This window comes from Nicotiana tabacum, chromosome 7, assembly GCF_000715075.1.
Source record: "Nicotiana tabacum cultivar K326 chromosome 7, ASM71507v2, whole genome shotgun sequence".
NCBI lineage: Eukaryota > Viridiplantae > Streptophyta > Magnoliopsida > Solanales > Solanaceae > Nicotiana > Nicotiana tabacum.
The window spans coordinates 60,569,537-60,583,594 of NC_134086.1; the positions used below are offsets into that span (position 1 = coordinate 60,569,537).

At 40.8% G+C, this 14,058-nt stretch overlaps 1 pseudogene; it reads right to left on the reverse strand.

Annotated features, from left to right (window-relative positions):
* On the reverse strand, positions 1–13,074 carry LOC107764339 (hydrolase 3-like; annotated as a pseudogene).
* Between the last annotated feature and the right edge of the window lie 984 nt (positions 13,075–14,058).

Sequence of the window (14,058 nt, forward strand, 5' to 3'; positions counted from 1 at the left end):
TGCACAAAAAGATTATAAATCAAATTTTGCAAGCTAAAATAGAGATTAAGATGACAGAAGTTAAAACGACCATACAATCAGACAGTAACACAATCTACAACATTATAGTTAAAACTCATTACTTTTGTTTGATAAAAGAAGCAAAGCGCTGTATCAAATCTTTAGCTTTTTCAGTTTCAGGATCCTCTATAAAGAAGCAATGATCTTCTCCTTCAACTTCAACGAACACCAACTCTCCATTCCACCCACTTTTCTTCACACCTTCAACAAACTTAACCATAATTTCTCTTGGAACCAATACATCTTTCTCAGCTATACCCATAAACAATTTCGAGCAGCCTAAACCTAATAGACTAGGAGCCTTTTCAGCAAGTGGATTAATCATTGGACTATCAGTTGCTGATAATCCAGATTCCAATTCTGGACAGATGGTCATCCACAAATTATAAGCGTCATTGTCCTGCAAATTGGCGTTGTCGACTGGGATCATAAAGTAAGGACAAGCAAGAATGGAACCCAAGATTTTAATGTCTCCGTTTAAGCTTTCTCTACCAGCTCTCACGGCCATGTGATAAACTATATTGCCTGTTACAAAAATTATACTAACACAAAGTAAGAAGAAATTAGGTATACGAGGCGTGAAAACAACTTCAATAAAAAGATGTTACTCTATGATGATTTAGGAAAAAACAGACAAGTTTCATCAAGATACTATATACGGTCAAAATCGAGCTTGCCCTTTTTGTATGACTAATCGAGACTGGAACGTAGTAGGCCAAGGTTCGACCTCATGTTATATCTGACCATGATGCGAAGTTAGATTACCGAGCTTGTGACCCAGAGACCGATCTAGATCGAGATCAGCCAAGATCGAGCAGGATAGAGGTCGAACAAGATCGAGGGAAGCTTACCGAGCCAAATAGCAGAAAGCCAAAATATCCGCAATCGGGCGAGGATCTCGGCACGTATCAAGAAGATGCCGATTAATTAGCTAATCATGGAATTTCTTACTGTATTTAGAATTGTATCAAGAGTAACTCCCCTACTATATAAAGAGGGTCTGACCATTTGTAAAAAAATCATATTCACGCAATACAAAGCAATATACTGTCTTTCTCTAGTTTTCTTTATCTTGTTACTGTGTTCTTATATCAACTGAAACTTCACTTGGTTCAAGGGTGATAAAACTCGAGGGCCAAGGCCATTCGATTCGTTTGGTTTGCATTTATTTCTTTTATAGTCAATTTCGATATTAATATTTATCTTCTTAGTTTGTGCCAAGTTATATCACATATCCTTAAAACCACGTATAAATTCAATTGTTATCCGATTTTAGAGTAAACAGTTTGGCGCCCACCATGGGGCTAAGGATAATAGTGGTTACTCGGTACAAACTTTCATAACACACTATTTTTCACTTGTTCTTTGAAGTATCTTTGATTCCAGGATCAGAATGTCGAACTCTCAGTCAGCACCCCTTAATGTTGGCAATGGTTCTGGCCACCATGGCGAGAATGATAACATAGCACCAGGGAACGACGTACCCCTGGTTGGCCTCGATGGAGTTCCGGTTGTATATTCAATCGACATCAGCTCACATATAGCACTCAACGCCAATTTGGCAGTCGACCCCGAGGGCAGCGTCTGCGGGGACAACCGATCAACTCTCAAAGTGTATGCGGTGGCGAGGATGGCAGGGTCAACCTGCAAGTGATCTTCGAAATGTTGCTGGCCCAATAGGCAGCCATAGCCCAACTCCAAAATCAGAATCACACGCCAAGCAGGGTCGAGCTCGAGTTGTCCCAGGACATTGTACACATGGTCGAATCAGTTTTAAGGAAATCGAGCGAGAAAGAATCGAAGACGAATCCTGCTATCATGAGGATGCTCGAAGAACTAACAAAGAGGATCGAGTCAGGGGAAAACAAGATCAAGGAAAATGCCAAGAAGGTGGAAACTTATAACTCCAGGGTTGATCAAATCCCGGGAGCACCACCAATATTGAAGGGACTGGATTCCAAAAAGTACTTACAAAAACCTTTCCCACCGAGTGCAGCTTCGAAGCCAATCCCCAAGAAGTTCTACATGCCCGAGATTCTAAAATACAATGGGACGATGATCCGAACAAGCACGTAACCTCTTATACATGCACTATCAAAGGAAATGACCTAGAGGATGACGAGATCGAATCTGTCCAGCTGAAGAAATTCAGAGAGACCCTGTCGAAGGGTGTTATGATATGGTATCATAATTTGCCACCTAATTATATTGACTCGTTTGCTATGCTTGCAGATTCTTTTGTAAAGGCACACGCCGAGGACATCAAGGTCGAAACAAGAAAGTCGGACCTTTTCAAGGTAAAACAAAAGTACAACAAGATGCTCAGAGAATTCGCGTCTCGATTCTAAATGGAACGGATGGACTTGCCACCGGTCGCTGACGATTGTGTTGTTCAACCTTTCACTCAATGCCTCAACGTTCGAAGTTCAGTGGCTTTACAATAGTTGAAGTAGAATTTGATAGAATACCCAGCTGTCACTTGGGCCGATGTGCACAATCAGTATCACTCGAAGATCAGGGTCGAGGACAATCAACTTGGGGCCACTTCCGGATCCGTTTATCATATCAGACTTGTCGACAGATTTAAAAGGGATATTAATCGAGAACCAAGATCAAACAGAGATCGATACTAGCCATATAGTGGATATCGCAGGAACAACGGACCTGGGCGAAATCCCGTACGGATTAAAAGGAGAAGTGATCAAGGTCAGAGCTCTCGAGGGATCATGATCAAGAGCGGTTTTGACAAGCCTATCGGACCCAATGAAGCACCTCGATTATCAGAGTACAACTTTAATGTCGATGACACAGCCATCATGTCAGCTATCAGACGCATCAAGGATACCAGATGGCCTCGACCTCTACAGATCGATCCAGCTCGAAGAGATCCCAATCAAAGGTGCGAATATCATGGCACCCATGGCCATAGAACGGAAGATTGTTGGCAATTAAGAGAAGAAGTATCCCAGTTATTCAACAACGGGCATCTTCGGGAGTTCCTGAGCAACCGAGCTATGAATCACTTCAAAAACAAGGACTCCAACAAACAAAGTGAACAAGACGAACCCCAGCATGTCATCTATATGATCATCGGAGGAGTCAATGTTCCCCAAGGTCCAATGCTTAAACACACCAAAGTGCCGACCATGAGGGAAAACGAACTTTGGATTACATGCCAGAAGGGACTTTGTTTTTCAATGACGAGGATGCGGAAGGAATCACACAACCCTATAATGATGCACTGGTAATATCTGTACTCATGAATAAAACTCGAGTTAAACGTGTGCTAATTGATCCAAGTAGCTCGGGCAATATCATTCGATTGAGGGTCGTAGAACAACTCGGCCTACAGGACCAGATCATACCCGCTGCCTGAGTGCTAAATGGATTCAACATGGCTTGCGAAACTACTAAGAGAGAAATAACGTTGCTGGCAAACGTGGCCGGGACCATTCAGGAGACGAAGTTCTACGTGATCGAGGGCGACATAAGGTATAACACCCTGTTCGGGAGGCCATGGATCCACAACATCAAGGCAGTGCCCTCTACCCTTCACCAGGTATTAAAATTTCCAACATGAGAGGGGGCAAAGACGGTTTACGGGGAACAACCCGCCGCAAAGGAGATGTTCATCAGCCGTTGATGAAGTAATTCCAATATCAACACTCTCATCGACAAAGTACTCTGGTTCAACAGCGAAACAAGAGGCCAAATAGCAATCATCAATGCTAGCCTCGACCCAATAGGACGAACATGGTACTAACGAAGACGATGATTACGGGGTTCCTTGGCCCTTCATAGTCCCTGATGATTCTGACGCTACCAAATCGACAGTAGAAGAGCTGGAGCAAGTCTCACTGATCGAGCATCAGGTCGATAAAAAGGTATACCTAGGCACGGGGTTAACCCCCGAGCTTAGGAAAAAACTTATTCAATTTCTTATGACTAACATGGACCGTTTGCTTGGTCCCATCTCGATATGACAAGAATCCCACTGGAAATCACCACCCATAAATTAAGCTTGAACCGGTGAAGCAGAAAAGAAGACCCTAGTCCGAGATCAAACACGCCTTCATCAAAGATGAGGTAAGCAAGCTTATTAAAATAGGGTCCATCCGGGAAGTAAAATAACCCGGATGGTCAGCATACGTAGTAGTAGTGCCTAAGAAAGGGAAGAAACTTAGAATGTGTGTAGATTACAAGGATTTAAATAAAGCATGCCCCAAGGATTCTTTTCCTCTTCCTAATATCGATCACATGATCGATGCCATGACTGGCTACAAGATCCTCAGTTTTCTCAATGCCTATTCCGGGTACAATTAAATTCAAATGGACCCGGATGATCAGGAAAAGACCATGTTCATCACTAAATATGGTACCTACTACTATAACATTATGCCCTTTGGATTAAAAAAATGTTGGTGCCACTTACCAATGCCTAGTAAATCCGATGTTCGAAGAACAAATAGGGAAATCAATGGAAATTTACATTGATAATATGTTAGTTAAAGTCCCTGTGAGCAGAGGACCATTTGAAGTATTTGCAGGAAACCTTTAGTATATTGAAGAAGTACAACATGAAGCTGAATCCAGAAAAATACGTATTCAGGGTCGGGTCAGGTAAGTTCCTTCGGTTCATGGTATCTAACTGAGGGATTGAGATCAACCCCGACAAGATCAAAGTTATCGAGGAAATCACGATAGTAGACAACATAAATGTTGTGCAGAGGCTAACCGGGCGCATAGAGGCCCTGGGGCGATTCATCTCAAGGTCCTCAGATAAGAGCCACCAATTTTTCTCGTTGCTGAAGAAGAAAAATAATTTTGCATGAACTCCAGAATGTCAATAGGCCTTGGAAGAGCTTAAACGATACTTATCAAGCCAACACTGCTTCATACACCAAGGGCAAACGAATAGTGGTACTTATATTTGGCAGTATCAGAGATAGCGGTATGTGGAGTCTTAGTTCGGGAATAACAAGGTACGGAATTTATTGTTTATTATGTTAATCGAACTTTAGGTGAGGTCGAGACCAGATATCCCCACCTAGAAAAATTGGCGCTCGCTTTGATAACCCATATGTGTTGAAACAACTTATCCACTTTGGAATACTATGCACAAACCCAAACTTTCAGGCGGTTGGCCAAATGGGCCGTAGAAATCAGTAGGTCCCTGAAAAGTCATTAAGTCTCAAATTTTGGTAGACTTCATGGCTGACTTCACACCGGCCCTAGTGCCCGAGGTCGAAAGCGAGTTGTTTGTAAGCTCGGGTACATCATCGGGAATCTGGACCATCTTTACGAACGGTGCTTCGAACGTAAAAGGGTCCAAACTCGGTATTGTTCTAAAACCACCCACAAGCAACGTGGTTAGGCAATCTATTAAAAGTTTGAAATTAACTAACAATGAGGCCAAATAAGAGGCCATAATTGCAGGTCTTGAACTAGCCAACGACTTGGGAGCGGAGGTGATAGAAGCCAAATGCGACTCCCTCATCGTGGTAAATCAGGTTAACGAGACCTTAGATGTTAGAGAAGAGCGAAAGCAAAGATACCTAGATAAGTTACAAGTAACTCTGCATCGATATAAGGAGTGGACTTTGCAATATGTACCTCGAGATCAGAATAGTGAGGTCGAAGCGCTCACAAACTTAGGGTCATCGGTCGAGGACAACGAGCTCAATTCAGGGGCCGTCGTGCAACTCATGAGGTCAATCATCGAAGAAGGTCATGCCGAGATAAACTCTACGAGTTTGACCTGGGACTGGAGAAATAAATACACAGATTATTTGAAGACTAGAAAGCTTCCTCAGATCCGAAAGAATCGAGGGCCCTACGCATAAAGGCAGCATGATTTACCTTGTCCGAAGATGGAACCTTGTTCAGGAGAATGTTCGATGGTCCACTAGAGATATGTTTGGGACCGGGTGATACCGAGTATGTCTTGAGGGAAGTTCATGAGGGCACTTCCGGAAATCATTCCGGTGCCAAATCATTGATCCAAAAGGTAATCAGAGCCGGCTATTACTGGATCAACATGGAAAAGGATGCGAAAAAGTTTGTTCAAAAATGTGACAAGTGTCAAAGACATGCACTGATGATTCACCAACCCGGGGAACTACTCCATTCGGTCTTGTCGCCATGGCCGTTCATGAAGTGGGAAATGGACATCGTTGACCTTCTTCCATGGGCACCAGGTAAAGCTCAATTCATTTTATTTGTGATTGACTATTTTTCTAAGTGGGTTAAAGCATAAGCCTTCGAGAAAGTTAGGGAAAATGAGGTCATCGACTTCATTTGGGACCACATCATATGTCGATTCGGGATGCCATCCGAAATTATGTATGACAATGGGAATCATCTGCATCAAAGTAACCAAATTTCTTGAAGATCACAAAATCAAAAGAATCCCATCGACACCTTATCATCCTAGCGGGAACAGGCAAGCTGAATCAACCAACAAAAACATCATCCGAAATCTTAAGAAGAGGCTATCCAATGCTAAGGAAAAGTGGAAGGAAATTCTGCCCGAAGTTCTTTGGGCGTACTGCACAACATCGAAATCCTGTAATGGGGCTACCCCATTCTTGTTGGTTTATGGTGTCAAAGCTCTAATATTGGTCGAAGTCGGAGAGCCGAGTATCAGGTTTCGATATGCAACAAAGGAATCAAATGACGAGGCCATGAATACGAGCCTAGAATTATTAAATGAAAGGAGGGAAGCCGCCCTCGTTCGACTGGCTGCCCATAAAACAACAGATCAAAAGGTACTACAATCGAAGGGCCAATCTTCGATATTTCAATGTAGTGGACTTAGTGCTAAGGAAAGTCACCCTTAATACCCAAAATCCAAATGAAGGAAAATTAGGTCTGAATTGGGAAGGACCGTACCAGATCCTCAAGGTCACTAAGAAAGGATCCTATAAACTCAGAATGCTGAACAGGGAACCACTACTGAGCAATGGGAATGTAGCACACCTAAAACGATACTACTGCTAAGGTATGACCCCCTTCCACTTCCTTTTATCTTTTGACTAACACTTGTAGGTGATCGACAAGATACAACCCGAAGTCTTTAGGTCTGAAAGCATGCGTTGCACTTTTTTTTTCCTTAGACCGGTTTTGTCCCAAATGGGTTTTACGGCAAGGTTTTTAACAAGGCAACGATGGATCGTGCTACCTTAGAATCAAAGGGCCATCATGAATTGGTATCCAAGACTGTGTTTACAGTATCCAAGGCCTCTCTACAATCAAACTCGAATACTAGGGGGGGAGGTTACCCTCGAATGTCGAATTGCTTTAGCAAGGAAGTTATTTCATAATGGATGGGGCTCGATAGGTAGGATTTGTTGTAAGGGCCAAACGGTCGAACGAACCGTGCCCACGTAGATTGTTTTGAGCCCTGGCATAAAACATGTACGCATGTATGAATATTTTTGACAAGAATAAAGAGAAGTACTTTCCTTGTAACTATTTTATGTCTTAGAAAAATTTTCACTTTACGATTCCGTACTTTTGACCTCTTAAAGAAACGAACTCAAGGGCCTAGTATAACCAAAGCTCGGATGGTCACTCTCTCACTCGAGGACTACCATCCAGAAATGAACTCGGGTAGATCGAGTTATTAAAACATCGAGGATGCAAGAACTATTAGGAAACCCCCGAATTTTAAAGGCCAAGGCCATACCCACTCGAGGTCTGTTATCTTAGGCAAGCCTGGGTAAATCAGGGAAGCAAGCCCATTGGGCCACAACCATATTTATACGGCTCATAGACGTCTAAGAACCGTAACAAAATATGCCTTTGAAATTTTCGTAATCGGTTATAAAGTCAAACCCTCGACAAATTGAATTATTTATTTCAGGAGAAAGTTCCCGATGACACTGAACCCAAAACGCCTCAAAACTAAATAGTGTAAAGGTAGGGTTTGTTCAAACGTACACAACTTAAGTTATTTTGTGCTAAGGCACCCCGGCCTTTCTAAACATCAGCAATAAAACAAAGGAAAGGTTTAAGAAACTGAAAAGGATAGAAAGCCTTGTATATATTTAAACAATCTTTTTACAAAGGCCAGATCGACCGAATACAAGAATTTACAACGGCCAAAACGACCTCAAAAAAGATACAAAAAAACCAAAAATATAAAGGCCTAAGCAGCCTGGTCTTCATCGGAGGTAGCATCTCCATCCTCGGGATCTTCCCCGTCTTCGGACTAGCTCAAGCTCTCGGAGTCTTCCTCAAGAAAGGCCAACTTCCGCTTGATCCACCATGCTCCTGGCCTTCGCTTGGAGGCCTCGACATCAACCTTATATTGGGCCACTTTGGCATCAACTTAGGTGTTGATCACGACCACCTCAGATTTAGCCGCCTCAAGCTCATTGGCCAAGTTTGCTTTATCCTTGGCCAAGTTTGCTTTATCAAAGATAGCCAAGTCCAGTTGAGACTGAAGCTTCTTGATTTACTTGACCTGCATCAAGGCCTTCTCTCTTGCAGTCCTGAGTTGGGACTCGACCGACTCCAACTGTCACGACCCAAACAGATGGGCTACGACAAGAACTCGGTACCTTACTCAACCGAGTACCAACGTAACGTATTTTTCTTATTACATCATCATATACACATGACATACAGCCTAATAGGACAACATGATCCTTTATAACTCAAAACATAGGCCGATAATGCCGTACAATCTTTTACGTACACGATATATGTCTATAAGCCTCTAAGAGTACATAAATGTCATAAAGGTCAAGACATAGTCCTACCATACCAAACAATACATGTCTAAATCATACTAACTAAACACGCAACTCCGAAGCAAATGGAGTGCACCAACATTTTTTGCTGAGCTGATAGCTTACTTGGAGGGCTCTCGGCCTGTCTAACTAGACCTGCGGGCATGAAACGCAGCGTCCCCAAGCAAAAGGGACGTCAGTACGAAAAATGTACCGAGTATGTAAGGCATATAAATAAGTACATAACAGACATAAAAGAAATATGGAGTACATGACTCAACTTGTAAGTCTTAATAACTTTGTAAATCATGAAATAATTATAGTATCATGCATATGCGTATGAATGTCATGTCGTGCATAAGTACATGTTTCATAACATCATCAGCCTCTGAGGGCATCCCATCATATCATATCGGTCACTGTGGACAAAATCATCAACGTATACTAACTGATCAAGTGGTGGTGTGTATATAATTGCCATAACCTTTTCCATGTCCCATATACATACATATATACGCGTATATAATGTCATCTGGTTACGGGTCAATGCATATGAATGCAATGCATGAAAAGTACGTTAATAAAAGCCCCGCCTCCGAGATCGTCCCTCAAAACATCTTCAGCTATTCGAGAAGCCTCGCCTCCGATTTCTCCCTCGATCATCTTAGTTTGGAACGGAGCGACCTCAACTCTTTCTGGTTCAGGAACTTCGGGCGAAGCTCCCTCGTCAACTTCCTCCGGTTTGGAGGTATGTGTCGAAGCATTGGCCCGAACATGGGCCACCAGCTGGGAGTTGTCTTCTTCCTGTTTTTCTTCGAACTCGTCCCTTAATCGACAGATTGAATCTGAAGGCATAACAATAGCACCCCCTGGGCCTGCGAGACCTCCTCGCCAGTCTTTTCTTCTCCGGGCCTGGGGAACCCGGAGACTCTTGCCTCTTCTTCTCTTAGCCCTGATTCGGAACAGGTGGTTGAGGAAGGATTTCTTCATTACCAGATGGCGATCTCATTGCAACATCCTTCCCGAGACGTATAAAAGAAAAAGGATGAGTAAGTTTGAGAAGAAGTGTAGGCGATAGCCATTATAGGGAAGAAAATTACCACGATTACGGGCCTCTCATCAGCCGTTCGACAACTCCATCCAGGCACATTCAGAATAGGGTCTCTGTGACACTAGGCCTTCGACCCATTGCTTGAGTTCCGGAATTGGTGTCGGCATCTGGGCCACAGTTGCAACACCAAAACATAGATGAGAAAAGAAGATAGAATGTAAAAACATCAAATTAAACATTCAAGGTGAAATGTACTTACATTTCATGTTCCACTTCTCAGGGAACAACATGTCTTCAGCGAGGATCAGGTCTGAAGTCCTTATTCGGACAAATTGGCCCATCTAGACTCGATCCCAAGACTCGTCTATGCTGGAGAACGGGGCCCTACTGGCGCAACGGGAAAGCTTAATCAGTCCTCCTCGATAGAGCCCAGGATTGTAAAGGCGCATGAGGTGATCGAGGGTGAAGGGACATCCCTCGATTTTGCTTGTGAAGAAACGAATGAGAATGACTATTCTCCAAAATGAAGGGTAAATTTGGTCGAGGGTAACATCGTACCTCTAGCAAAAAGCAACGATGATGGGGTCTAAGGGACCCATCATGAAGGGGTAAGTATAAACACTTAGATACCCCTCCACGTGAGTGGTGATCGATTCCTCAGAAGAAGGAACTACTACATCCTTGTCCACCCAGTTACACTTCTCTTAAACCCTTTTGAGGATGTCTTTGGTGATGATCCATATACGCTTGGGCACCCTATCGGAACAAATTCCTCAAGGTGGGGCTCGTCGGTGCCTCACCACCGGTGGGTCGCGATGAAGAAGCGGTCTCCTTTTGCGATACGGTTTTGAAAGTTTTAGCCATTGATGAACAAGAGAAAAGAGATTTGGCATGATATGTAGTCTGATTTGGGTTCAAGAAATTTGGGTGTGAAAATTGTAAATGAAAGGGATTTGTTGATGAAAAAGCAAGAGTAGGAAGAACTTTGAGTGTAAAAGTTTGAATGAGGAAAGGTTAGGGTTTTTATAGGTAGCTGGTAACGATTCAGAATCGGTAGTGGCCGACAACAACTGACAAACATTTAATGCCTCGGTACCCGAACCGACGGGATGTTTCAGTATCCACTTGTCGCTGACGTCATAGTCGGGTTCTTTGCTTACGTCACAGTCCATCGAGACAGATTGGAAGAGTTCATATTGTTTCTCGTCATCTTCTCTCCGAGAAATGAGTGGACTATCTGTATACGGTCAAAATCGGGCTTGCCCTTTTTGTATGACTAATCGAGACTGGAATGTGGCAGGCCAAGGTTCGACCTCATGTTATATCAGACCATGTTGCGAAGTTAGATTACCGAGCTTATGACCCAGAGACTGATCGAGATTGAGATCATCCAAGATCGAGATCGAGCAAGATAGAGATCGAACAACATCGAGGGAAGCTTACCGAGCCAAATAAGGGAAAGCCAAAATATCTGCAATTGGGCGAGGATCACGGCGGAAATCTTGGCACGTATCAAGAAGAGACCGATTAATTAGTTAATCATGAGAGTTCTTACTGTATTTAGAATTGTATCAAGCGTAATTCCCCTACTATATAAAGGGGTCTGACCATTTGTAAAAGACATCATATTCACGCAATATAAAGCAATATATTGTCTTTCTCTAGTTTTCATTATCTTGTTACTTTGTTCTTATATCAACTAAAACTTCACTTGGTTTAAGGGTGATCGAACTCGAGGGCCAAGGCTATTCGATTCGTTTGATTTGCATTTATTTTTTTAAAGCCAATTTCGATATTAATATTTATCTTCTTAATTTGTGCCAAATTATATCACATATCCTTAAAATCGCGTATAATTTCAATTGTTATCTGATTTTAGGGTAAACAATACTATATATACTGTAAATTATTTTGATTACTTCACAAAGAAGGCATGAATTTATAGAGTGAAAAAAATAAGCTATTCAGAATAGCATCTTATTTAGTTTCAAAAAAATGTTTGTTTAAATTTAAACTTAAATACATTTATATTTAAATTTTAGTTTTAAAAATAAAATTAAAAACACCAAATATATTACAATTACAAGAAACTCCTTCTATCAAATTTTACTTGACGAATGAATGGACAGAAAATTCAAGAAATTAAAGCAGACTTTTGACATATAAGTAAAACATATGCAAAGTACAGTGGTAAGAGTTCTACGTGTATTATAATATTACCTCTCGAATGAATTTTTATATCAAGTGAGCCCAACATGTCATGTCATTACAAGTAAAAATGAGGATGAGACAATAAAATAATTTTTGAAGAGAATATTAGGGGCCGTTTGGCCATACAAACATTTTTGCTTTTTTTTCAAAACAAATTCACTTGTTTTCGAAATTAGTATTAGACCATAAAATTTTAAATTTTTTTAAAAATTTGAAAAACTTCAAAAAATTGTTTTTTCAAAATTTGACTTCAAATCACTCGCGAAAATTCAAAGGCATTCCAAGATTGTATTCATGTCCAAATACAACTTTAATTTTCAAATACAATTTTCCTTAAATTTTTTTTTTTTTTTGGAATTTTACAATTCTTATGTCCAAACACCCACTTAGTCTAAAACGAAAATGTGTGGACGGAAAAAAATATCTAACATTACCTCCAGCGCTATCCCCGGCAATGAACACCCTGTTAAGATCAGCATACCTTGTTAACCATGAGTCTTTACTAGTGTTGGTGAAGTTGTCATTCTCACTGTGAGAAACAACCCATTGAAGGGTAGTCCAGCAATCTTGATATAACGTTGTCAAATGATTCTCAGGGGCTAGCTTGTACTCTACAGAGACTCCAATAACATTTGATTCAGAAACCAAATGGTTAAGGAAACGGTGCATCTTGTTGAAGAAAGCAGATCCGATCCAACAACAAGTCCACCGCCATTGTAAAATACTAATACAGCAAGTTTTTCGTTAACAGTAATTATATTGGTGTTTTTTGGAAGGTAAAGTCTAGCAGAAACGTGAGATGAGATTGTGATGTCTTTGGATGAGACATCCGTGGCTGGGTCTTCATACGATGGGGGAACGTAGAATACGTTGAATTGTTCTTAGAAACGTTCTACGCGGCCGCTTTTGTAGAGTCGGAAAGTTGGATAGAGATCGGTGACTACCTCATTATTGTCTGTAGCCATGGGAGACTAGATATTTTTCTGGAGTTCGGTCCTATGTTATTGTTTCTTCTATTTCCAATATAATATCCTTCAATATGTATAAGTTATAGTATATATTACCTCAATTTCAATTTAGATCGAAGTAGTTTGACTTAATACGGAGTTTAAAAAATAAATTAAAACTAGTGATTTTAAGAACTCAAGGGGTAAAAGTTTTATAGGCCCATAATATATGTGTGATTATGCTTCTCATTAATCATAAAATAGGTAAAATAAAGAGCTTAATGTTAATATTTTTAATTATAAAATATTTAATTCTTTTTGGAACATATTAATAAATTGTGTGTATCTAAATTGAAATAAAGGTACTACATGAAATGTTTTCGTTGAGAGATATGATACTACTCCACTAAATTTTTTTGACCAAGTCAAAAAGAGTAAATTGACATAAGTAATGAGTTTACTGTTTTATTTGCTATTGCAGGTTAACCATTTTTTCGAACTTATTTTTTTCATTTTCCTTAAATTAGGCAATACGGTTACGATGCTGTAAAGAATTCTGTATACTGACAGTGGCAAAAACCTTAAATTCATAAATCATTTACACTTACTACTCGAACGAACGGGAGCTTTGAAATAACAGTAAAAACGTATACATTATAGGTCCCAGTCGTAAAATCAACCATCGACTCATGTGTCAAGGTAAGTTGTCTATATTATGTCTCTTGAGGTGCGACCCTCACTATTAAAAAATGGTTCTATTGGAACAGTTTTTTCGCAACGGTTATAGAACTGTTACAATAGATAGTATTTTGGAACGATTTTAATCGTTCCAATAAAGTGAAAATGCTTTTGGTACACTTCTGAAGCAAAACCGTTCCAATAGGATAGTACCCGTCACCATAAATGAAGCTCTGAGGACGATTTAATAAGGCGATACAATAGGGTTATTTGCGAGAACGATTTTCTGAAATAAAATATTTATTGGGACGGTTTATTTTTCCCTCCCTGATTTTCCTCCTACATATTTATTAAAAAAAATAAAAATAAATGACGA